The sequence below is a fragment of the Delphinapterus leucas genome, chromosome X (assembly GCF_059928025.1).
Source record: "Delphinapterus leucas isolate spDelLeu-1000000601 "Yukka" chromosome X, BTC_Dleu_Yukka2, whole genome shotgun sequence".
Taxonomy (NCBI): Eukaryota; Metazoa; Chordata; class Mammalia; order Artiodactyla; family Monodontidae; genus Delphinapterus; species Delphinapterus leucas.
This window is the reverse complement of record NC_143150.1, coordinates 25,085,471-25,109,769: the sequence shown is the minus strand read 5'-3', so window position 1 is coordinate 25,109,769 and position 24,299 is coordinate 25,085,471.

Genomic DNA, 24,299 nt, shown 5'->3' with positions numbered 1-24,299 from the left:
TACCTAGTAGTTTGTACCTCTTAATCCCCTTCACCTATTTTGCCCCTCGTCCCACTCCTCTCTCCTATGGTAACCATTAGTTGGTTCTTTGTATCTGAGCCACTTCATTTTCAATTGCTGGAACTGAAAGTGACATCAGTTGCTCTTGGCAAATGCAAGATTGCAAATAATTTTTGTTTGATAAGGATCTTTCTGCTGATGCAACTGTTAAGAGTATTTTAGAGGCCATGATGACATTGAGACAATTTCTGATAAATTAGTTCTAAATAAAAATTTTAGTACATCTAAAGCTGATATTTTTTTTCAGAACAATTTTTCTAAAAATATTTAACTCTTCATACAATTCAGTTTCATGTAAGTCTGAATTTAATTTTAAATGCGAAGTCATATAATGGCATTTTAATGTGTCCTCTGACATTTTCTGTAACTTGTTAAGGTTGTAGAAGAAACTGAAAGTGTGTCCATAGCTCAAAATGCCTGTTTATACATTCTATTGCTTTATCTTCAATTATAAGGAAAATTAATTTTTAAATTTTCTTCCACATTAATAATTGGTTCATGTGATGCTCAAATGGAAATAGTGTTCTTTAAATTTAATTTCTATTACTAAGCCTGTAGATATTTGCTTTACAATGTTGCAGCAATTTTCAAATCCAGAAATTCTAAACTCTTAAAAGAATTCTAATAATTCCTTGATATGTTTTATTGCAATGTCCATGTATATGTTTTCACTTTGTAAAAATTAACTGAAAAAATTTACTGCCTGTTCCCGAGCTCTTGCAGTTCCTGCTCAGAGAGTTAATATTTGTACAGATGCTGCAGGGGTGGGATGCCAGGATGGACAGGCAAAGCTGACCTCCCACTGCAGTTCTCAGCATTGCCCCCATGAGGAACCCCTCCTCTTCCCCAGGCCACAGCCACTGCCACCACCGCTGCTAATTCTACTGCTGCTGCCATCGCTGTAGCTGCATATATATGGGTCTGGGTCGTGACCCCAGTCATTCCTTAGGGTCCAGCAGAGCCCCAGACTGCCCTAAGGTAGCAAGTGGGTCTCAGGCAATCAAGTACAGTGCTCGTTGTGCTCCTGAGCCTGAGCTTTTGGTATGTATGCTGGCGCCATGCATATTTCCTCCGCTCATGCCCGTACTCCATTGTACCTTTGGATTTGATTTACGAAACACAAGTTCAAAGGCAAAACTATTAAGAATTTCATGATAGTGACAGCAGAACATTAAATCAAGTGCGGGACTCATGAGATCAGGGCCTCCTAACTACACAGGTCTTAAGCACGTAAAGCCTGTCTTCCAAGATGGGCTCACTTGGGAACACAAGGTCCCTGTTTATCCTCTGAACAGGTAGTTGCTCAAAAGCGCTTAAGAAATGTTGAAAAAAAGAAATGAAAATAGTCTTCTACTTGGGTTTTACTTATACACATGCATGTGCGTGTACACCCATCCACCTACACCCACACACCACATTTCTGAAACAAAAATATTATGAAAAAATACTGAATCTTACTATGTTCTTTTTAAAAATGATGGTTCTGACTCACTATACACATACAATTTCCTTGAAATTTGACCAACTTATCCTGGTTTGCCTGGGACCTTCCTACTAGCATTATAAGTCCTGTGTCTCAGGAACCCCCTCAGTTCTGGGAAAAGCAGGATGAGTGGTCATCCTGTCTCCATGTCTTTATTCTATGCCTACAATTCCCTGTCTTTGCCTTGACTTGTTTTCAAACATCAGCTTGAAGGCTTGGCCTAAGCAGTCCATCTCCTCCATGAAACTTTCTGATACTTACTGGCTAAGTTCTCCTTTTTCTCTGCTCCTGTAGAACACTGGCTATCACTTTTACAGAATTTACCACATTGCTTCCTTGGTCGTTTTTCCCATTAGACAAGAGCTCCTTAGGGCAGAAACTGAGTTTTTTCTCATCTCTGTGTTTTTGGGTGCCTAACAGTGCTGGGTACATAACAAGTAATCAATACCGGTTTCCCCCTCTATCCAAAAGTAGAACGTTCTTATGAAACCTTTCATAAGCCAAAATGGTGAAAAGTGAAGAAGCAGTTACCTTAAGACACATCTTGCTAACAGATGCACAAAATAAACTGAGATAAAGCACAGATACTCACAAACCTGGTACAAAGCTATGGTGGCTTGATGCTGAGATGCTGAGTATAGTTCGTGGGGAAGGAGCTTCCACTCCCACTGCTTGGGGTGCCCACTGCTTCTGTAATGGCTCACTGAAAAACAAACACCAAATCCTATTTTCACTTTTTGCCTTTTTCTTTCGTAAAAGTGAAAATCCTATTAGGATTCTTTTCTGTTAGTGAAAACAGATGCTAATGTTGGTCTTTAGTAAAACAGAAGTGGCATCAAGTGAACTTTTGAAAAGTGGACGATAACTATAAAAATTTATTGAAAAGATGAATGAAGCACTGGATCTAAAACTGCTCTTTATCATGAGGACTGGAAAACTGAACTAAGCGCTAATGGTCAATAGTCCTTCACTTTGTTAGAAAATCAGATTGGACAGTCTCAGCTTCCTTCGGAAACACTAAACCAATCGACCCACACTCTAAATGCTGGGGATGAGTTCAATTAATTCCTTATTTAACCCTAGTCTTCTTTTACTTAATGGGATGTGTTTTCTTTAAACTTGATTTAGGAAATCTATTACAGTCAGCAAACAAAATGGCCTTATTTTGTTCTGAAAACAAGTTTCAGTATCACTGGACATAGTTGTAGAACTCTCATGTTACTGAGAACTTAACACTATTATCTGCATATTACATATTAAGAGTTTTTCCTAACCATATTGATGTCACTGTAAGCTGAGTTTGAAGAACACAGATATAAGATTAAAGTTTGGACTCAGACTCAGTGAGAAAAAAGTTTTGTTTGAAAATTACCTGTCTAATGCTGACATAAAGCTGATGAATATAATCAGTTTATTTAGTGAGATGAAAATACCTTGGTCAAAAGGCTTTGATTTTAGTGAGAAAAAGAAAGTGAATGTTTTTGTTTACACCAAAAATTCAGTTTTGTGCACTGAAATGTATGATTTCATAAATGATGAGTTTGATTTAATGATTGACTAGAAAAGTTATTTTGGCAATATTATTATGATTTATGGTGTTGAAAAAATTTATAAATATATATTTGAAAATTTGTTTGTATAGTCCTGATACATTATGGAAATCTGCAGTGGTCAACTTTTATTAAATATTTCTGATGTTATACTCTAAGTCAGTTTTTACTGGATTATTGGAAAGACTCCTGGTGCTAGCCATGTGGAGTTAAGCCAAACTTCACAGGTTAAGGGCACAATCCTCCCCAGAATGTCCTCACCTCAGACATTGGCCAACAGCCTGAGGGAAGGGAGGTCTCAAACCATGCACATTTCTGACCAACAGGCTATAAATTCAACATTTCCCACTACCCCATTAGGTTCAATAATTCACTAGAATGACTCACAAAACTCAGGAAAGTGCTATACTTAGGATTACAGTTTTATAATAGTAAAAAGGATACAAATCAAGATCAGCTGAAAGAAGAGATGCATGTGGCAAGATCTGGTAGGGTCTCAAATGTGAAGCTTCCAGGGTCCTCTCCCAGTGAATCAGGATTGTCATCTTCCTGGCACATCAGTGTGTAACAATATGTAAACAGTATTGTTAACCCAGGAAGCTCACCTGAGCCTCAGTGTCCAGACTTTTTATTGGAGTTTCATTATATAGATATGATTGACTGAATCTCTGGCCATGTGACGGAACTCAATCTCCCGCTTTCCGCCCCTCCCTGGAGGTCACATGGTTCAAAGCCTTGAACTTCTAATCATATAGTTGTTCTTTCTGGCGTGGCCAGCTCTCCTTACCCTAAGTCATCTTAGCTAGCTTCTATAGAAACCCACCATGTGTCCCCTCATTGGCATAAACTATCAGCACCTACCATGAATAACAAAGACACTCTTATCACTCAGGAAATTCCAAGAATATAGAAGTTACTTCCCAGGAACTGAGGACAAAGGCCAACTAAACTCTTTGTTATACAAGTATTCATTGACATGTTGGAAACTATTAAGATTTCTTACGTGCATACAGGCTAGCATTCTTTATCTATGGAGAACACACACTTTATTTTATATGTTCCAAACAGAATATACCAAAAGGAAAACATTTTATCCATAAGCTTTTGCAACAACACACTGATCTATTTTCTTAAGTGCAGGTCAGGGAATAAGGATTTGAGGCCACTAAATCTTATTCTTTATTAGTGTCTTTCTTTTACTGGATAGCTTTCAGAGCAGCAAAACAGCTTCCTGAGTGCTTCACATTGTTCCAACTGTGTAACACCACTCAAGTTCTTGACATACATATGGAATATGCAACTACCGAAATTCATTAGTTAGAGTGTTCTCCTTTTTCTTTCTTTTTCTTTTTTTTTCTTTTGGTCCCATCTTCTCTCTTTGTGGCAGTATTTATTTCTTCAGTTTCTTTTATACTGTAGGAGAGAAAAAATAATTTTTCCTCTACCCTTCTAGGTTCTTGGCTCACCTCCCCACCCCACCCCCCACCCCGTAATAAAAGACAGATTAACAGGAGAAAAATAAAGTTAAATTTATTAGCATGTATACTTCCTGTATACATGGGAGATATCTGGGAAAACTGAGTAACTCTCCAAAATGGCCCAAGTCACCACCTTAAATATCAATTCCAGCTAAAGACAAAAGAAGATGTTGGGTGTTGGGGAGCCAGTTATGGGAGGCTATTAGTAACATGGGTATCATTGTTATGCATATTTAGGTCTTTGCGTTCTCCATTGATAAGTGTTTCTAGAGATTTAGTCATCCTTCTCTTCCTGTTACAGAGAGGTAGACATTCTTACAAATGGAGATTTCCCTACAAGATAATCCTTATACCAAAGAAGCATATTTGGGGGTGACAAATTCTGCCCCCATTCAACACCTTGGTTAATCTCAAAGTTTCTGAAGTCAGAATACCTAGGTTCAAATCTCTGCTCTTCCATTCATTAGCTGCATAACATTGGGCAAGTTACTTGGCCTCTATATGGCTCAGATTTTTTCATCTATAAAACAGGGATAATAGTAATAGTTACCCTTAGGATTTTAGTGAGGATCCAAATAAATAATATATGTAAAACACACAGAAAAATTATTGTACAATAAAACTCATTAAATGTTAGTAGTTATACTTTTGATTTGAGCATAATACATGCTTTGTACAGTAGCTCAAGGATAACAATTGCTTCTATATAACTAAAAGATTCCTTTGAGGTCAGCTGACCTACACTTTATTCTCTCCCAGTTATAAATGTAGGCAACAAACCACATATAAAAGTCCAAGGGAGACTAAGTTGAAACCGTGCAACTCAGATTGGGACTTGAACCCACAGGCCAGGACTCGAACCCAGCCAAAACCCAGATTGGGACTTGAACCCATGGTCTTTTTTTTTTTACTTACTTACTTACTTAATTAATTAATTTTTGGCTGCGTTGGGTCTTCGTTGCTGCGCTCGGGCTTTCTCTAGTTGCGGCGAGCGGGGGCTACTCTTCGTTGTGGTGCACGGGCTTTTCATTGCGGTGGCTTCTCTTGTTGTGGAGCACGGGCTCTAGGTGCGCAGGCTTCAGTAGTTGTGGCTCATAGGCTCAGTAGTTGTGGCTCACGGGCTTAGTTGCTCCATGGCATGTGGGATCTTCCTGGACCAGGGCTCAAACTTGTGTCCCCTGCATTGGCAGGCAGATTCTTAACCACTGTGCCACCAGGGAAGTCCAACCCATGGTCTTTTAACTGAGATCACACACCTGGCCTCAGGACTTAATGAAGCTCAGGTTCTTGATGTCTCGTCACAGAAAGAATTCAGTGAGAGACAAAGTGATAGGTAAGAAGTAGATTTATTTAGAGAGAAACACACTCCCCAGTTAGAGTGTGGGCCATTTCAGAAAGTGAGAAAGGCACCAGGGTATGGTGTTGTCAGTTTTTATAGGGGTGGGTAATTTCATAGGCTAATGAGTGGGAGGAGTATTCTGGCTATTTTGGGGAAGGGGTGGGGATATCCAGGAATTGGGCCACTGCCCACTTTTTGACCTTTATAGTCGGCCTTGGAACTGTCATGGTGCCTGTGGGTGTGTTACAATGAGCATATACTGAAGCTCGAGGTCTGGTGCTAGTCAACTTGTTTGCCATCTTGGACCTATTTAATTCTAATCAGTTTATGTCATGTCCTCGGACTATGTCATTCTTTTAGAGGTTGTGCCCTGCCCCCTTCCCTCCTGTTTCAAAATGACTTGCCTAAGGTCACATGGTGAGTAGCATTGTTGTGATTGGGATCCCCCTTACATGTTTCCAAGCCGAGTGTTCTTTTCACCACACTGTACTACATCAAGTCGAATGCAACTTATAATCATTCCAAAGCATATAGTACTAAATCAGAAATCTTGGGAAAGAAAGATTCAAAGGGGCTGATATGCTGAACAAGACTCAACCTAGAAGTACCTTCTCTAAGAATATTCAAAAGAGCATGCAAATGCCTAAATTTCTTTAAATGTGGGTTTATATGCATAAGTTTGTGAAGAGAATTCTGTACATATCTCATGGTAAGTGTATGTGTGCATCTCTCTCTCTTTCTGTGGAGATATATATATGTATATATATATATATATATATATATGTATTTTTTTTTGCTATGTTCCGTTAAATTGATTCTTCTTTTCCTCAGAACATTTTTATTTTTTCTTTTGCTTTGGTTGTTGACAGATTTATTTTCAATTCAGTACAGCTCACTGAATTGCAAAGGAAAATAATGAGTGTGAAAGTGTTACAGTACACCCACATAGCCCTTCCACCTGGTTGCCTTATCCTTCCAAACAGACTCCACCCCAAAGCAAACTATGTAGCTCAAAAACAATGATGAAAGGAAAGTGGTAACAGTCTGATGCAATATCCTTATTCAAATGCTATCTTGAATGCTTTTCTTGGGCTCTTGTGATAATAGCTGACGTGATTCTGTGATGAACAAGGCAGCACTTTCAAAGTGGAGTCTGTGGAATGCAAGTCTGTTTGATATACTAATAAGTATTCCACAAAAATAAGGTTTTTTGGGGCAAATAGTCTTGGACAAGTCTGAGTTAGAGTTTTTTAAAAAAATATTTCTTGACTTCTCAGTACCTTTCAATGCCTTGGAACACATCTTCAAGACACTTGGGGAAACACTACATCAAGATTTTGATATTGCGAGTGTTTGTTGGGGAGGAAGAAATTTTCTCTCCCCTTCTAGGTTCTTCTGGCTGGTCTAAGAATTAAATTGACATGAGAGATTAACAGGAGAAAATAAAACAAAAGTTTAATAACATGTATACATGGGACAGACCCAGGAAAACTGAGTACAAAATGACTTAAGCCCTCACCTTAAATACCATACTCAGCTAAAGACAAAAAGGATGTTGAGGATAGGGAGAGTTAGTTATGGGAGATTACCAGGAACAGCACAGTGCTGTTATGCAGATTTAAGTCATTGCCTTCACTTCACTGATGAGTTTCTAGAGATTTGGTCACCCTCTTCCTGGTACAGGGCGGGAGACACCCTTACAAATGGAGATTTCCCTTATGAATGTAAATGTTTCTTACAAAAGGGTAACTCTTACTTGGTTTTCAGAGCTTTTCCTTTGTCTGCTGTTTCTTGGAAAATAACCAGCTTAAAATAATATGTTAAAGAGGCATATTTTGGGGTGGCAAATTTTGCTCCCCTATAGGTTCTTAACCTGGAGTATGGATTTTTTAACTGGAATTTTTATTAAGGTAATTATAGATGCACATTCAATTGTAAGATACAGAGAGGTCCTGTATACCCTTAATCCAATTTCCCCCAATGGTAATATCTTACAAAACTATAGTACAATATCAGGCCAGGATATCAATATTTACACAATCTACTGATCACAATCAGATTTCCTCAGTTTTATAGTCAAGTGCATGTGTGTGTGTGTGTGTGTGTGTGTGTCTAGTTCTGTACAATTTTATTACATGTGTAGGTTCAAATATCTGGTATCCATGAATTTTTATGGGAAAATTATTACTTCTTTACTTCCACTACTCTGTTACTGAAATTTAGCACTTCCTTCAATTATCAATTTAGGTTAAAAAAAAACAACCCACACAGTTGTATTAGTTGTACCTGTGACTTTTTCATCAATGGAAATCACATTTAGTTTTTGTAGATATCTCAAAACATCATTCATGCTCATCACTACTTCAAAATTAGGATAGCTATTAAACCTGCCAATAGATCTTGCTACTTACTGCTTTAATGAACTTGTATTTTACTATATCACAATTTTTAATAGTTTTATAGCTTTATTTCAATATATTTAGTTTCTTTGTGATCCTATGTATTTTACTTATTTAAAAGTGTTATTTTGAGAAGAGGCTCATAAGCTTCACCAGACTGTCAAAGGGGTCTATGGCCCAAAAAGGGTGAAGAACTATCTTGTTGTGGGGAAAAAACACCCTGAAAAGAGAGACAGAAGAGGTTGTTTTGATTTCCAGCTCTGCTGCTTATTACCTACAATACATACCTTAGACAAGTATGTAAATGCCAAGCCTTAGTTTCCTGAACCAGTAAAATGAAAGTGAGTCTAATAGATTGCTATTGTTCCCTTATAGCTCTAAACCTCACAGAATCTATACAAAAGCAAACAAATCACCTTTACACCATTTTCTGAACTAGTTCAGATCTTATAAAATAAAATTTTTCCTTTGAATTTCTAATGATATATGGATAACTTGGAGATTTTTCAGAAAATAGCTTTAGACCATTCATTCATTCAAAAATAATCTCTACTCACACTCCACACACACTAAAACTGTGCACCTGGACCTTTGGGAACACCTAAGAAGGTCAACAAGATTAATTGTTAATTAACGATTAAATAATTATTTCTTTGTTAACAACTGATGGACATAACCAATCTTGGAACAAATTGTTATCAGCAAAGAATTCCTAAAGGAGGAATTTGAATTTGAATTGAATTGAATTGACCATGTGAATTGAGTCCTGCAAGATCACTGAGCAATGAGAGCATGGTGTACTTGGAAAACAGTAAGTCCTTGTCTGTATCTTGTGGGAGGGTCAGAAAATGACCCTGGACATCATTAAGGGCCTCCTATGTCTGCCAGGCTATGCTAAGAGATCATGCATTGTATTCTGAAGTCAGTGGTGACCGACAAACAGTTTTAAGAAGGAAAAGTGAGGTAATCTCTCTCTTTCATTTATTTATTTTTTAGCCAGGCGACGTGCCATGCGGGATCCTAGTTCCCAGACCAGGTATCCAACCTGTGCTTCCTGCAGTGGAAGTGCAGAGTCTTAACCACTGGACCGCCAGGGAAGTCCTGAAAAGTGACATAATCTCATTTGCAATTTATATGAGTCCTTTGACAGTAGACTGAAGGAAGAACTAAAAGGAAAGCTGGAGGTAGGTAAAGTAGTTAGGAGACTTGCAACAGTCCCGTTGTAATAATTTGAGGGCTTCAAATAAAGACATGGTTTTAGGAACATGGAATAAGAAATGTATTTGAAAGAAATGGAGTCAAAAAGCCTTCTAGGTTTCTATCTTAGAAAACTTTGTGTTTAACAAAAGTAGGAAACATATGAGGAAAAATAGATTGGGGAAATAGAGAGGAACAAACAACTGGTTCATACTTAGGTAGACTTTGAGATAACTCCAGAACACCTAGGTGGGGATATACAGTAGCTGGTTGGAAATTTAAATGTGAAGGTCAGGAGTTTGGGCTCAAAATATAGAGTCACCTGTACTTATATGTTAGTTGATGCTACAGAAGTGGACACTATCATTTAGAGAAATCATGAAAAGTGAAAAGAGAAAAGCAATACGTTCCAAATTTTATTGGTGATGTATTTCATCCATAAAAACGTTTGGCTTCTATGCATGTATGGGTATATTCATTTAACTGTATATTGTATATTTTGTAAATATTTTTATTACAGATACCACCAAAATGTCAATATTAAAAAGATGATATAAGAATATATACACATAAGAGTTCTAATATTTTCCACACTCCAAAGCACCATCTTGTGTACTCCCTCAAGTGTGCACTCCTCACTGTGGAAATCAATGGAGAATGAGAATAACAATGGAAACCTGGAACCTTAAAAGGTGAGTAAGAAAGTGGTGGAGACAGCTTGGGAAGGATATTCTAAGTAAGGAGGACATCTTGAGCAAAGGCGTATAAGTTAACAGTGGGAAAACACAAGAGTAGAGTTGCTGGAGAATAGAATGCAAAAAAGGAAGTAACTAGAGTTTATGCGGAAGAGTTTGATAGAAGTTGGGTCCTCAGGGTCAATGGGGAGCCAGGGAAGAGCTTAAGGTAGGGAATTAACATGTTTCTGTTTACATTTGGCTCAAATCACTGGTGGTGGTAGGGATTAGAATGGGTGAGATTAGAGGCAGGGAGATAGAATGAAAGATACAGAAAATAGATTTACGGAGATAAGTGAAGTGAATTAGGCTTACTTCTGGAGAATGGATGGCTAAGGGGTGACTTGGTCACAGTCTTCCAATGTAAGATTTTAATGTGAAAGATTTTTGTCTAATCTCTGATTACCGTGAAGTTGAAAAGAGTAAAGAAAATGATAAAAGTGGGAAACTTTGAGTTGGTTACCAAGTAAACTTTATGGATCATCCGGGTGATGATGTATATATGTTTAAATTCTTTACCTCTAGAAATTTTCATGAGGAAAATGGCATTAGTGACTGACTTATGACAGGCAGATGACAAATGTCAGAGAGATATGGATGTGGGATTATTGAGGTTGTTTCTTTTAAAAATCTTGTGACAATTATTATAGGAAGGCTAGATTCAACTTGAGGGCTGCCAGTTTGTGTGAATTATGGTTTAGCCATTCACCTAGTTTTAAGAATGGGTTCAAACCAGTTAGATGCTCCCAGAAGGTCCCTTTGTGCCTTGTAATACTCTGAGAAGGTGATCAACAAAACAGCACGCATTTAATGACAATTTACTATGTTCTGGGTTAAAAACAAAGGTTTACCGTGTAGTTTCTGCTCTCTAGGAGCTAATCATCTAGTTTGGGAAAACAGGACATATGGGTGGAAAAGTAATGGTATAAAGGAGAACGTAAGTGCAAAGATAACTTACGATTAGCCCATAAACTTCTGGTGAGTCATATTTGGTGATGCACCATATTTAAAAATCTATGTGTTACTGGAAGTTTCCCTAATGATGTTGTTTCTGAGAAACTCAGGTTAACAGAAATGAATGCATATTAGAATGTTTTTTCCCCCTCACAGTTAACCCTGACATATCTAGTTCTGCTATGTAAAAGGATAAAAAGGTTAGAAATGAATAACAATGCCACTAATCTTATTTGATAATTCAAGAATTAAATTAACATTTACTCCAAATATTATTCAATTTGAGTAAAAATGGTTTATAGATTAAGCAGAATAAAGATGTTCCAGAATAAATAATAGCTAACAATTTATTTATTGGTTTTCTTTTAATAGATCTTTATTGGAGTATAATTGCTTCACAATACTGTGTTAGTTTCTATTGTACACCAAAGTGAATCAGCTGTATGCATACATAGTCCCCATTTCCCTTCCCTCTTGAACCTCTCTCCCACCAGATCCCACCCCTCTAGGTCATCGCAAAGCACAGAACTGATCTCCCTGTGCTATGCTGCTGCTTCCCACTAACTATTTTACATTCGCTAGTGTATATATATTGATGCTACTCTCACTTTGCCCCAGCTTCCCCCTCCCACCCTGTGTCCTCAAGTCCATTCTCTATGTCTACATGTTTATTCCTGCCCTGCAACTAGGTTCATCAGTACCACTTTTTTTTTAGATTCCATATATATGTGTTAGAAAACGCTATTTGTTTTTGTCTTTCTGACTTACTTCACTCTGTATGACAGACTCTAGGTCCATCCACCTCACTACAAATAACTCAATTTCGTTTCTTTTTATGGCTGAGTAATATTCCATTGTATATATGTGCCCCATCTTCTTTATCCATTCATCTGTTGATGGACATTTAGGTTGCCTCCATGTCCTGGCTATTGTAAATAGTGCTGCAGTGACCATTGTGGTACATGTCTCTTTTTGATTTGTGGTTTTCTCAGGGTATATGCCCAGTAGTGGGATTGCTGGGTCATATGGTAGTTCTATTTTTAGTTTTTTAAGGAACCTCCATACTGTTTTCCATAGTGGTTGTATCAATTTACATTCCCACCAACAGTGCAGGAGGATTCCCTTTTCACACATCCTTTCCAGCATTTATTTTTTCTAGATTTTTTGATAATAGCCATTCTGACCAGCATGAGGTGATACCTCATTGTAGTTTTGATTTGTATTTCTCTAATGATTAGTGATGTTGAGCATCTTTTCATGTTCCTCTTGGCCGTCTGTATGTCTTCCTTGGTGAAATGTCTATTTAGGTCTTCTGCCCATTTTTTAATTGGATTGTTTGTTTTTTTGATATTGAGCTCCATGAGCTGTTTGTATATTTTGGAGATTAATCCTTTGTCTGTTGTTTCATTTGCAAATATATTCTCCCATTATGAGGGTTGTCTTTTTGTCTTTATGTTTTCCTTTGCTGTGCAAAAGCTTTTAAGTTTAATTAAGTCCCATTTGTTTATTTTTGTTTTTATTTCCATTACTCTCGGAGGTGGGTCAAAAAAGATCTTGCTGTGGTTTCTGTCATAGGGTGTTCTTCCTATGTTTTCCTCTAAGAGTTTTATAGTGTCTGGTCTTACATTTAGGTCTTTAATCCATTTTGAGTTTATTTTTGTGTATGGTATTGGGGAGTGTTCTAATTTCATTCTTTTACATGTAGCTGTCCAGTTTTCCCAGCACCACTTATTGAAGAGGCTATCTTTTCTCCATTGTATATTCTTGCCTCCATTGTCAAGGATAAGGTGGCCATATATGTATGGGTTTATCTCTGGGCTTTCTATCGTGTTCCATTGATCTATATTTCTGTTTTTGTGCCAGTACCATAATGTCTTGATTACTGTAGCTTTGTAGTATAGCCTGAAGTCAGGGAGGCTGATTCCTCCAGCTCCATTTTTCTGTCTCAGGATTGCTTTGGCTATTCTGGGTCTTTTGTGTTTCCATAGAAATTGTGGAAATTTTTGTTCTAGTTCTGTGAAAAATGCCATTGGTAGTTTGATAGGGATTGCATTCTATCTGTAGATTGCTTTGGGTAGTATAGTCATTTTTACAATATTGATTCTTCCCATCCAAGAACATGGTATATTTCTCCATCTGTTTATGTCATCTTTGATTTCTCTCATCAGTGTTTTATAGTTTTCTGAGTACAAGTCTTTCACCTCCTTAGGCAGGTTTATTCCAAGGTATTTTATTCTTTTTGTTGCGATGGTAAATGGAATTGTTTCCTTAATTTCTCTTTCTGATTTTTCGCTGGTATATAGGAATGCCAGAGATTTCTGTGCATTAATTTTGTATCCTGTGAGCTTACCAAATTCATTGGTTAGTTGTAATAGTTTTCTGGTGGCATCTTTCGGATTTTCTATATATAGTATCATGTCTGAAATGAGCATTTATAGTTGTTTACATTAATATATGCTGAGAGACAGTGTAGTGTGGTGATAAGAGTACTGGACTGATAATTGAGAAATTTTTTCCAGTTTAATTCTGCCGCTAATTAGTTTTATGATTGCCCTGATTAAAATAGTGTTATAGTAATGCCAATCTATTCTTCCCAAGGAGTAACAAATTGGATAAAATGATCATTACTCTAAGTCTAAGAAAAATATTGAGATTTGAAGGCCACTCAAATGGAAAACATGCTGAAAGTGAAATAACACTGATGAATGGCCTAAACAAAATGCTTAAATAGAATTCAGCTACCAAGAATATTTGTCATGATAGGTAATATGGCACTTGGGTGAGTAAAAATTTTGAGATTATATGGCAAAATTTGGGGATAAAATGTAAGAATTTGGTTCTCCTTTCACATAGGAAGCAGAGCTCTAGAAGTGAGATATACAAACCTCCTTGAATATCACAATTTCATAAAAGGGACATAAAAACAAGTAAGAAAGAGAAAGGGATAAAAACATTTTATCAAGTACGTATTATTTGTGAAAATTTTTCCAGTCTATTTTCATGCAACCTTTATCGTATGAGGAAAATAATATAGATCAGTGTTTCCCAATCTTGTCAGGTCATTATATTCACCTGGTACAATTGTTAAAAATACAGATTCCCTGCCCTCAGCTTACTTCCTGAATGGTAATCAGGAGGAGTGGCCTGATATAATGTAACCCAGGTGATTCTTATGGTAAGGCAATTTTAGAAAATGCTTCTATAGACTCTCAATGTTCACAAAGGACATATCCAGAGACTTTTGGAAATTCTCAATATTGTAAATACCACTATAATCATTGTAATTTCACACACAGAAGTTCTATTTTGCTGGCTCAGAACCATCACTACCTTAGAGCTTCTCATTTTCTCTTTTTCTTCATTTCTATCACAAACACCAGCAGTTGGATATTTTGGGGTATTTTTCACAAAGAAACAAGAGTTTTATTACTTTAAAGGGAGTTACTGAGCTCATGAGGAGGAAAGAGCTACAAAGACACACTGATGCTAGGCATGTACTTCTCTAGATAAAGTGGGAACTGGGATGTCTCACAGGTATAAATGCTAAGATTAATCTTATTTTTCATATATTTATAATATAATGTTTTCTAAATGTTTGTTGAATAAAACTATGTGGAAGAGCATAATACATTTGCCAAGTTGGCAGTTAATATCACAGTCTTTTAGGTTAGTGAAATGCTAAGTTGGAGGTTGTAAAACAAGGAAAATGCATCTTCTGTGAGATCACTCTAACGTTCTGTAATGCAAAGACATGAATTCAACCAGGGACTTTGAGGGACCACTTTTAACATTTCCCTGACTAAAATGAATTAGAAGATGTGATTAAAGAAAGGAGGTATGACTTTTAAAGGTGAGTGGGCAGGAAAGTGGCGAGTGAAAGTTCATATGGTACGCAGCATGAGGGTAATAATCGAAATTATACTCATAGGCTAATGGATTCCTAGTTTATCAGTTACATCTATGGAATGGAGCTGTGAGTCTGTCTAATATAGCCTCTCCAGGCACCCAAGGACACTTTATCATATCCACCTGTTTTATTTTCTTTATAGCACTTGCCATTCATATTTTATTATTCCTTATTTGTTTGTTGTCTATGTTGACCTCTCCCATCTCCAAATCAAGATGAAAGCTCCATGAGAGTAGGTACCCTGGTTTTAGTTGTTATTATCTGTTGTGCTGAATCATCAGCTCCTAGAAAAAAAAAAAATAGACACTTGTTAAATATTTGTTGAATGCATGAATATCCTGAAGACCTCAATTTAGCATGCTACTGTGGCCAAAAGTTCACGAAAATTAAAAGCATAATCACAGTGGATATCAAACATAAAAAATACAGCATTCTACTTTGTTTAAAAAATTAAAAATTTGTCCCCATATCTTGAAGATGTGCTTGAACTGGAGAAGTTCTAAATATAAGTAACAAGTAATCGGGATGATTGAGGAGCAAATTTTCAAGAGTAGACTATGAAGAGTAAGCTTCTTTAATCTGACAAGCCGGAAGCTGAAGGTTAGACATTGTAAGGGAAAGAATGAGTTTAGGACTGTTCATTGTATGTCCATATTTAATAACTAGGGGTTGCCCTTCGGAATTCCTTCTTTCAATAGTCATGCATTGTGTAACAGGTACTGTGCTAGATGCTGGAGACACAAAGATGAATAAAATAAAATAGTTCATAGGATAGTCCATAAAAGCCTGATGTGGGAATTTTAGGAAATGCTCTCTGGATAAGGTGATACTTATTTTGAATATTAAAATATGATTAGAAGATAACCAGGTGAAGAGTATTTGGAGCTAGGCAGAGAAGACAGCAGAAACAAAGGAAATACAAGAGAAACAGGAAGGGGGAATTCCCTGGAGGTCCAGTGGTTAGGACTACGTGCTTCCACTGCAGGGGGCACAGGTTTGATCCCTGGTTGGGGAACTAAGATCCCGCCTGCCACATGGCTTGGCAAACAAACAAACAAAAAAAGAGAAACAGGAAGGCATGTGTAAGGGACTACAAGCAGTTCAACATTGCTTGAATGTAGCATTTGATAGGGGAATGGATGAAAAATGAGATTGGCAAGGCCAATAGGGATAATCATGAAGAGCTTAAATCACATATTAAGGAGTTTGGGCATTATTGTTAAGGAAATATGGGCATTCATTTATTTTTAGGCATAGTATTTATATATAAATTTAAAAATATATCATCCTGGAAGCTTTTTGGAAGATAAATTTGAAAGGGAATATATAAGAGGTTGGGAGAACAGTTAGGAAGCTGTTGTACTAGTCTAGGCAAATGATGACAGTTGCCTTGGATAACGGTGGTATGGATGTTAAAGTGATGACAGACCCAGGGAATATTAAGGAGGATATAGCCACCAATTGGATATAGGAGGAGGGAAGGAGAGGGAGGAGTCTAGATGACTTTAAAATTTCTAGTTTTGGTGATTGAATACATGCCAATAGATACCAAATAATTACAGAGGGAGGAGAGGATGTGACATGAGATTTAGAGATGAGCTCAGTTGTGGTATTAAGTTCTGTAAGACATTTAGCATGCAATTTAGTACAAGTCTTAAGCCTGAATGAGTGATATAGGTTAGAGATATAGATGTAGGAGTTATGAATATATAGGTAATATTTAAGAACTTGTGCATGAATTTGATCATCTGGGGAAAGGTGTAAAGTGAGAAGATAAGAGGAATGATACAGACTCTGGGAAACATCAATATTTACTGAGCAAATGCAAACAAAAAAAATGGTTGAAGATATACTAAATTAACTGGAGGAATTTGGGGGCCTGGGGGTCAAGAATGAAGAATTTCAGGAAAAGAGAGTGATTATCATTACCAAATACAGTAGAGAGGTCCAGAAAAGTAAGGGTTAAAAAATCTCCCTTGGAGCTTACAATTAAAAGCTTTGCAAGGTCAGTTATGATAGTGAGTATAGAATCTAGAATCCAGGAAATTGAGGATTGAGTAGGAAGCTAAGAGGGCAATACTTAGGATTAATAGAAGGATGTTCCCTTCATTTCTTTTACATAGACCAGGTAGAAGAGCCCCGGAATTTCTAACTTCCAAGACATGATACAGATTGAAAAAAACTCTTACATTTTTTAGATAATTTTGTGAGTTGCAGATACATGGCATTTATTAATAAAAGAAAGGTTGTTTGCACTAGCTTCATTAAACTGACATGCATAGACATAAAAGGCATTTCTTATGTTTTTATCATAACACTCACCCATAGGACCATTTGTAATGTTGTCTGGATTAATACCAAATGGGTGATAACTCATGGGTTTATTTACCCTATTGACATACTATAAGTGCAGGGATGGGAACACATGACTGCATCCTAATTTTCCTGTCAATTTAGAATGCAATCTCAGAAGGGTAATGCAATATTTTTAGCTTTCTGACAAAGACTATTGAGAGGAAAACAACAGAAGCAAGACCACAGGGGTAGAGTAGGAAATAACTCTCCTGGGAAGTAAAACACACTAAGCTTGCCACTAGAAATATGAACAATGATGACCTAACTGGTGGATCAAAAGCAATAGTATTCTATTACAGCCATCTAAAATTAATTGCTAATACTCATTAGTTATAGAAGGTCAATTCTTGAAGTAGAACATCAGAGAGGGGTATTGCTTTAGTGGAATATTGGCAGTTATTATAACATGTAACCAAACATTTAAAATTTTTTACAAATGCTATATTATTTGTAATTTCAATTATTTGTAGGGCTTTCAGACAATGAGAAACATTACAAATGGCACTATATATCTGATTCTCCCTAAAATTATAATGATTATCTTGATTAGTTTAGGTCAAGTAGGTGAAACCTGTGGCTGCATGAATCCTGACATAGAGTTGTCATCTGGGATGGATACATCTTTGTGGGGATACCCCATCCAGGATATGCTTCTCAGCTCTGTAGATCAGATGCTCAATTTGATCAGGTTCCCAACTATTACCAATTTATGCAAGACTAGATTATATTAGTTTAATTCAAAAGGGATCAACGTTTAAAATCAGAGTGTTGCTTTATTTGTTTACAATTATAAGCATAACCGTCAAGCAGACTGCAACACTTAGGTTGATGATGAGGGAGTTCCCTCTATATTTGTAAGTTAAACTGGAAGTCCAAATATTATCAGGAAACAATAGATGAACATGTAATGAGAACAACTGGAATAGGTTGGAAGATTTTCATAGAATTTTGTCATGGAATGCTCTGATCTGATGCCTCTGTCTCCACTATAGAGACAGATCTGACCAGAGGACCAGAATGTTACCATCCATTGGTTAGAACAACCTCTACACTGTACAGGTTTTAATGCCAATTTCAATTTGTACCCTCTGATTCCTGCTTTCCTATGTTTCAAATTGTTCATTTCTCTTCATTCAACTCATTTTTAAAATATGTTTAGGCTACCTAATAGGTTATAGGCAAGAGTTGTTTTTGTTTCTGGATTGAAAGACATTTTCTCTTTTAGTATGACTTTTGCACATGTATAATCACAACTGTCATGTGTTGACTTTATTAGTTTGGGTCTCAGCATTCTGGGGAAATGTGTCATTGAAGGCAGTAGAGTGTAATGTTAGGAGCATGGGTTTTGTACTCAGACCAATCACGGTATTAGTTCTGGCTTCACCACATACTAGTGGTGGGTCCTTGTAAAAAATTATTTAGCTTTCTTAAGCCCCAATTTCCATATTTAAAAAATGAAGGTAATACTGTTACTTAACTCACATGGTTGTGGTGATGATTGCATGAAATAAAGCTCACAAACTATGCACAGCATCTAGCACATAGTAGGTACTAAAAAGTTATCTATTATTTATTACTATATAAAAAGCCCAGAAGAGAAACTTTTTATTAACACCATTATTATTGTTTATAATATAAATATGCAAGAAACTATTGAAAAGATCATCAGTGAACAACTTTAGTTTTAGTTTAAATGGAATCACTTCTACCTTCACATAATATGCAACAATAATTAGTGCCAATTTGGAAATTAGATCTGGTAATATTGATAATTGCTCCTGTTACACCTGAATGCTTTTTTATATAGATAGAAAAACAGTGCAGTTATTTATAATATTTTTTCTATACTTGGTAAGTTGAACAGGTCCAAGCATGAAAATGTTTTTATTCTCAGGGAAAGCTGTTATCTGGTTATCTACATAGAGACATATATAAACACACTGAATGTAGCTTTTTAATATTTCAGGGTCATACCAGATTTTTCCATTTTATTTTCATTTTTCTATTACTGACCTAAGAAGATATTATTATTATTATATATAAAATAATTTACCCTCATAATTATATCCTCTTAATATGTTTTCTTTTTTTTCTCTATATTCCAATTATAGTCTTATATGTACTCTCTAACAACTCTATCTTTCTACTTTTATATACAGGATACGTTTTGTTTCTGATCAGAGACAGATGATGCCTCAGCACCCAGAAAGCAACATAGATCCTGGAAATATCACAAATATCAGTACTCACATGGTGCCTCCTTGGTGGTATCACGTGTAGCTCTAGCAAAGGGCATCCATGGAAATAGCTGAAATGTAGAAGGCAAGTAGGTGGGGGACCAGATGTCAGCTTCTAAAAACATAGTGGAACAAAAGCACAAGAGGCAGTTGTTATATGAATTGAGCAATATAATTCAACTGGATATGGAAGAACTGGGTGACCCGGTACAAATCTTGGCTAAGCAGTTGATTGGTAAATAACAAAGAAACACATTTTGTCAATTTCATTTTCTCCCTCACTGTTCTCATCTAAATTCTACCTATTGTTCAAATCCCAGATAAAGCCCTACCTTCTGCATGAAGATTTCTTTAATAATAATAAGGATGATATGATGAAAGTGAAAATTACTATATATATATATATATATATATATATATGTTCTTATTTTATCCTTGCAACAACTCTTTGAGGAAGTGGATCCTCAAAAATGGTAAGAAATTTGGCAAGCCATTTGTCCAACGTAGTGTTGATTTTAGGATTTGTGGAAAATAATGTGCCTATGGAAGATCCAAGTAAAGGTTTCTACTTAGTTGATTAGGTAAATCTCAAGTTTGGGACACAGAGCAGGACTGGGTATAAAGTTTTTGAGTCTTTGGCAATTAATTATGGTAGTTAAGAACAAGAGAATAGATACGATCACATAGAAAAAGTGTCTGGAATAAGGAAGGTTACCTAAAAAAATTAAGGTGTCTAAGGACAAAACTCAGGGAGGCACCAGTATTTAAGGGCTGAATGGAAGCATAGCAGACAGCAAAAGGAAACTAAGAAGGAACAGCCAGAAAGACAGGAGAAAATCAATAGAATTTGGTGTCACCAAAGAAAAGGGAAGATTGAATTCCAAAAAGGGAGTGATCAATAGAGTTAAAGTCTACAGAAAAGTCAAGTTAGAAGAAACTTGAACTAATAGAGGGTAGAAGGTCACTGGTGTTACCTTTAGAATATTTTCTTTAGTTTTATGAGTGTAAATTAAGGTACAGGAATGTATATAAGAACATTTTACAGGATGGAAGAAGCTTGAACATGCTCATACCATGATGGGGAAAAGCTAGTAGAGAGGAAAAGGCTGAAATATAGAAGACAGTGGAGAGATTCTGACTGGATTTAACTCCCTAAGGAGATGGAAGAGGCTAAGATACAAATCACAGGTGAAGGATGTAGCTTTAAAATTGAGGAGAGAAAATTCTTCTGCAAGAGCAAGTGAGGCGGGAAATATGTAGGAGGCTTGAGGAGAGGATGGCAACTAAGAAGTATAAGAGGAGCTGAGCAAAGAGAACTCCCTTCCACACAATCCAGAATGGAAAACCCCTTTATATGGCTTGTGGTGTACTCTTGAAGCCCCCAGAAATATTTGAGATTCAACATCTTCACTATGATTCACTTGTCCCATACTTACTCACAAACATTGTCTCATCATCCATTAGAGTACTCCAGCTTAGAATGCTAAAATCTGAACAGTCTTTCCCTCCTCTTCACTGAATCAGGTCACTTATCCTCAGTGTGGCTTCTTATTCTTGAGAGCTCCCTATTTTCCCAGAACATCTTGGTCTGGCTTCCCATTCCTCCTTATCCACTCGGACATGATTCTAGTGCCCCTCACCAGACTTCACCAACAAGTTTAGACTCATATCTCCTGTAGTTGCCAGGCTTTCCCTTCACTCATGTGCAGGGTACACAACTGAGCCTGTGTAGGGGCAAAAAACGATTCCCTTCTTCCTTATAGGTTCTTTGCCTGGTCTAATAATTAAATTGTCATAAGATAGATTAATAGGAGAAAAACAAATTTAAGTATGAGAGTACCATAAAAATATGAGACGAATAAGTGGCCAAAGCAGGCAGTTTTTATACTTTTAGACAGAGAAACAATGCATTTGCAAAGATTTGACAAGAGAAAAATGTTTGGGTTTGGGGTAGTAAATTAGTGAAGTAACAATGTTTGTTATACAGCCTTCTTGGCTCTAAATTCCCTATTTCTGGTGTGAACATGAATAAAGGAAAACCCCCATTCAAAATGGAATTGGGAAGCCCTGAAGGGAGAGCTCTCACACACAGTACTTGTCATAGTCTATTTTACACAACCCAGAACTCTCGCTCTCCTCCAACGAACCTTGTCTCAAAACAGCCCCTCCCAAATTCTTCCTTTCCTCTATAAAAGAGTGTTCCTCTCCTATATTCTCTGGACTTGGCTATGGTTTGCCATAGCTCGCATGTCCTGAATTGCAATTCCTCTGCCATTCTTGAATAAACTTGATTTCACCGGTTCAACCACTTATCTTTTTGTTTTAAAGGTTGATATTACTTGGTGTCCGAAGTGGGATAGAAGGAGCTGAACTCTGGAGGAACTAATGACCCCTGCAACTGTGTGCAGTACCCACTTGAGCCCCTTGTGCTCTTCATTTCTAAGAGTTGTCTTCTTCCTTCTGATCTGGCAAGTCTCTCAGATTTGAGCTCCTTCTTTTTGATTGAGTTCTCTGACTTTAATTGGGATCTGTTTTTGTGTGTGTGTGTGTGTGTGTGAAGGTATTGCCTTTTTGGTAAGTACTCATTTGTTTTCTTAACCTCTGGTTTTACTTTATTTTTACTTATTTATTTATTTTTGGCTGCATTGGGTCTTTGTTGCTGTGCATGGGCTTTCTCTAGTTGCGGTGAGAGAGGGCTACTCTTCGTTGCGGTGTGTGGGCTTCTCGTTGTGGTGGCTTCTCTTATTGAAGAGCACAGGCTCTAGGCACGCAGGCTTCAGTTGTTGTGGCACACAGGCTCAGTAGTTGTGGCTCATGAGCTCTAGAGTGCAGGCTCAGTAGTTGTGGTGTATAGGCTTAGTTGCTCCACAGCATGTGGGATCTTCCTGGACCAGGGCTCGAACCCATGTCCCCTGCATTGGCAGGCGGATTCTTAACCACTGCGCCACCAGGGAAGTTCTTAACCTCTGGTTTTAAAGTATGTGATTCCAAGCCTCTAAATTCTCTTGGAAGGGTCCTCCTTCTGGGACTCTGGCTGGTTTTATGTTAAAAATTATGGTTCCTCCTCATGCACATTTTTAACTAAATGGGTCAACTTAACTAAAAATAATTTAAAACTCCAATGGCCATTATGGGGAACTTTAGACCTCTCCAAACTTGTTTTTCTCAGAACTAAGTTAGAACACTATGCCTCTAAAATTAAATAGACTGAATGGGATGCTATTTTAATTGGTACCTGGAAGCTTTCAAACACATTCAAGCCTCTAAAATTCCCTCTTTATAAGATACCATTTCTAAATAAACTGAGGGGAACAAATAATTGGAAGAAAACAAAAAAGATTCTGAGGACTTTTCCCCCTTCCCTTTCCTCTTTGTCTCTATTCCCATCTTCCTCTTTCCCTTCTGCACCATTCTACCTCCTCTACACCCTCTGCTTCCTCATTTGAATCCCCCCACTGAACTTTCCCTTTTCTCCCAACCTCCCCCTGCTTCTTTTTCCCCTGAACCTCTTAAAATCAGACCCTCTGAGGATCTAAAGCTAAACCCCTATTTTCTTATGTTCCTTGGATTAAAGCTGAACTATAAGCCATAGTCAAAGATTTCCCCCAAACAACTGGGGATCCCCACAGATTTCCTGAGGAATTTAATATAGTCATTCAAACTTGTCATCCTGGTTTCTCTGACTTATCAGCTAGCTCATACGCCTGTTGATGAAGGCCAGACCCAACACTGGATAAAAACTGCTAATTGGAATAATCCTTGGAAGTCTTTAGAGTTACACCCTGGAGATAAACTAATCCCTGCTGTTTTGTTATACCATCGGGCTTGGGGAATCACCAGGCAACTACAGTTGGCAATTCCTAGGGTTTTGCCAAAGCCAGTTGATGGGAATAAAATTCAGGCTTGTACCCAGAAGCCCAATAAGCCCATGCATGATTATTGTAGCTGATTCAAATTGTTTTTAAAGAAAATTCTGCTCTTCTTTTGAATGTTGAATTCACTTGGGTAGCCTTTATGAGACTGACCTGCTGCCTACTGCGCTACGGATTTGCAGATTTTGAGAAGGATAGGTGTTAGCTCTTCTCTAAATGTTCGATAGAATTAGCCTGTGAAGCCATCTGATCCTGGGCTTTTGTTTGTTGGAAGATTTTAAATCATAGTCTCAATTTCAGTGCTTGTGATTGGTCTGTTTATATTTTCTATTTCTTCCTGGTTCAGTCTTGGAAGGTTGTGCTTTTCTAAGAATTTGTCCATTTCTTCCAGGTTGTCCATTTTTTTGGCATATTGTTGCTTGTAGTAATCTCTCATGATCCTTTGTTTCTGCGGTGTCAGTTGTTACTTCTTTTTCATTTCTAATTTTATTAGTTTGATGTATGCCTATAGCTATAGATAGAACAAAAGCAATGGAAAGCAAAGGTCAAAGTAAAAGAAACAGATCCAACATGGAGTCAGATTTTGTTCTTCCCTGTTACAATTCCTCACTGTCAATGTCCATTCCACAGTCTTGTGGGATAAAGGGCGATGACAGCTCTAACTGCTTCCTGCTGTGTAGGGGTGATGAGAGGTGATGGTGGAATGGAATTGATCAGCCTTGGGTAGGGAATAA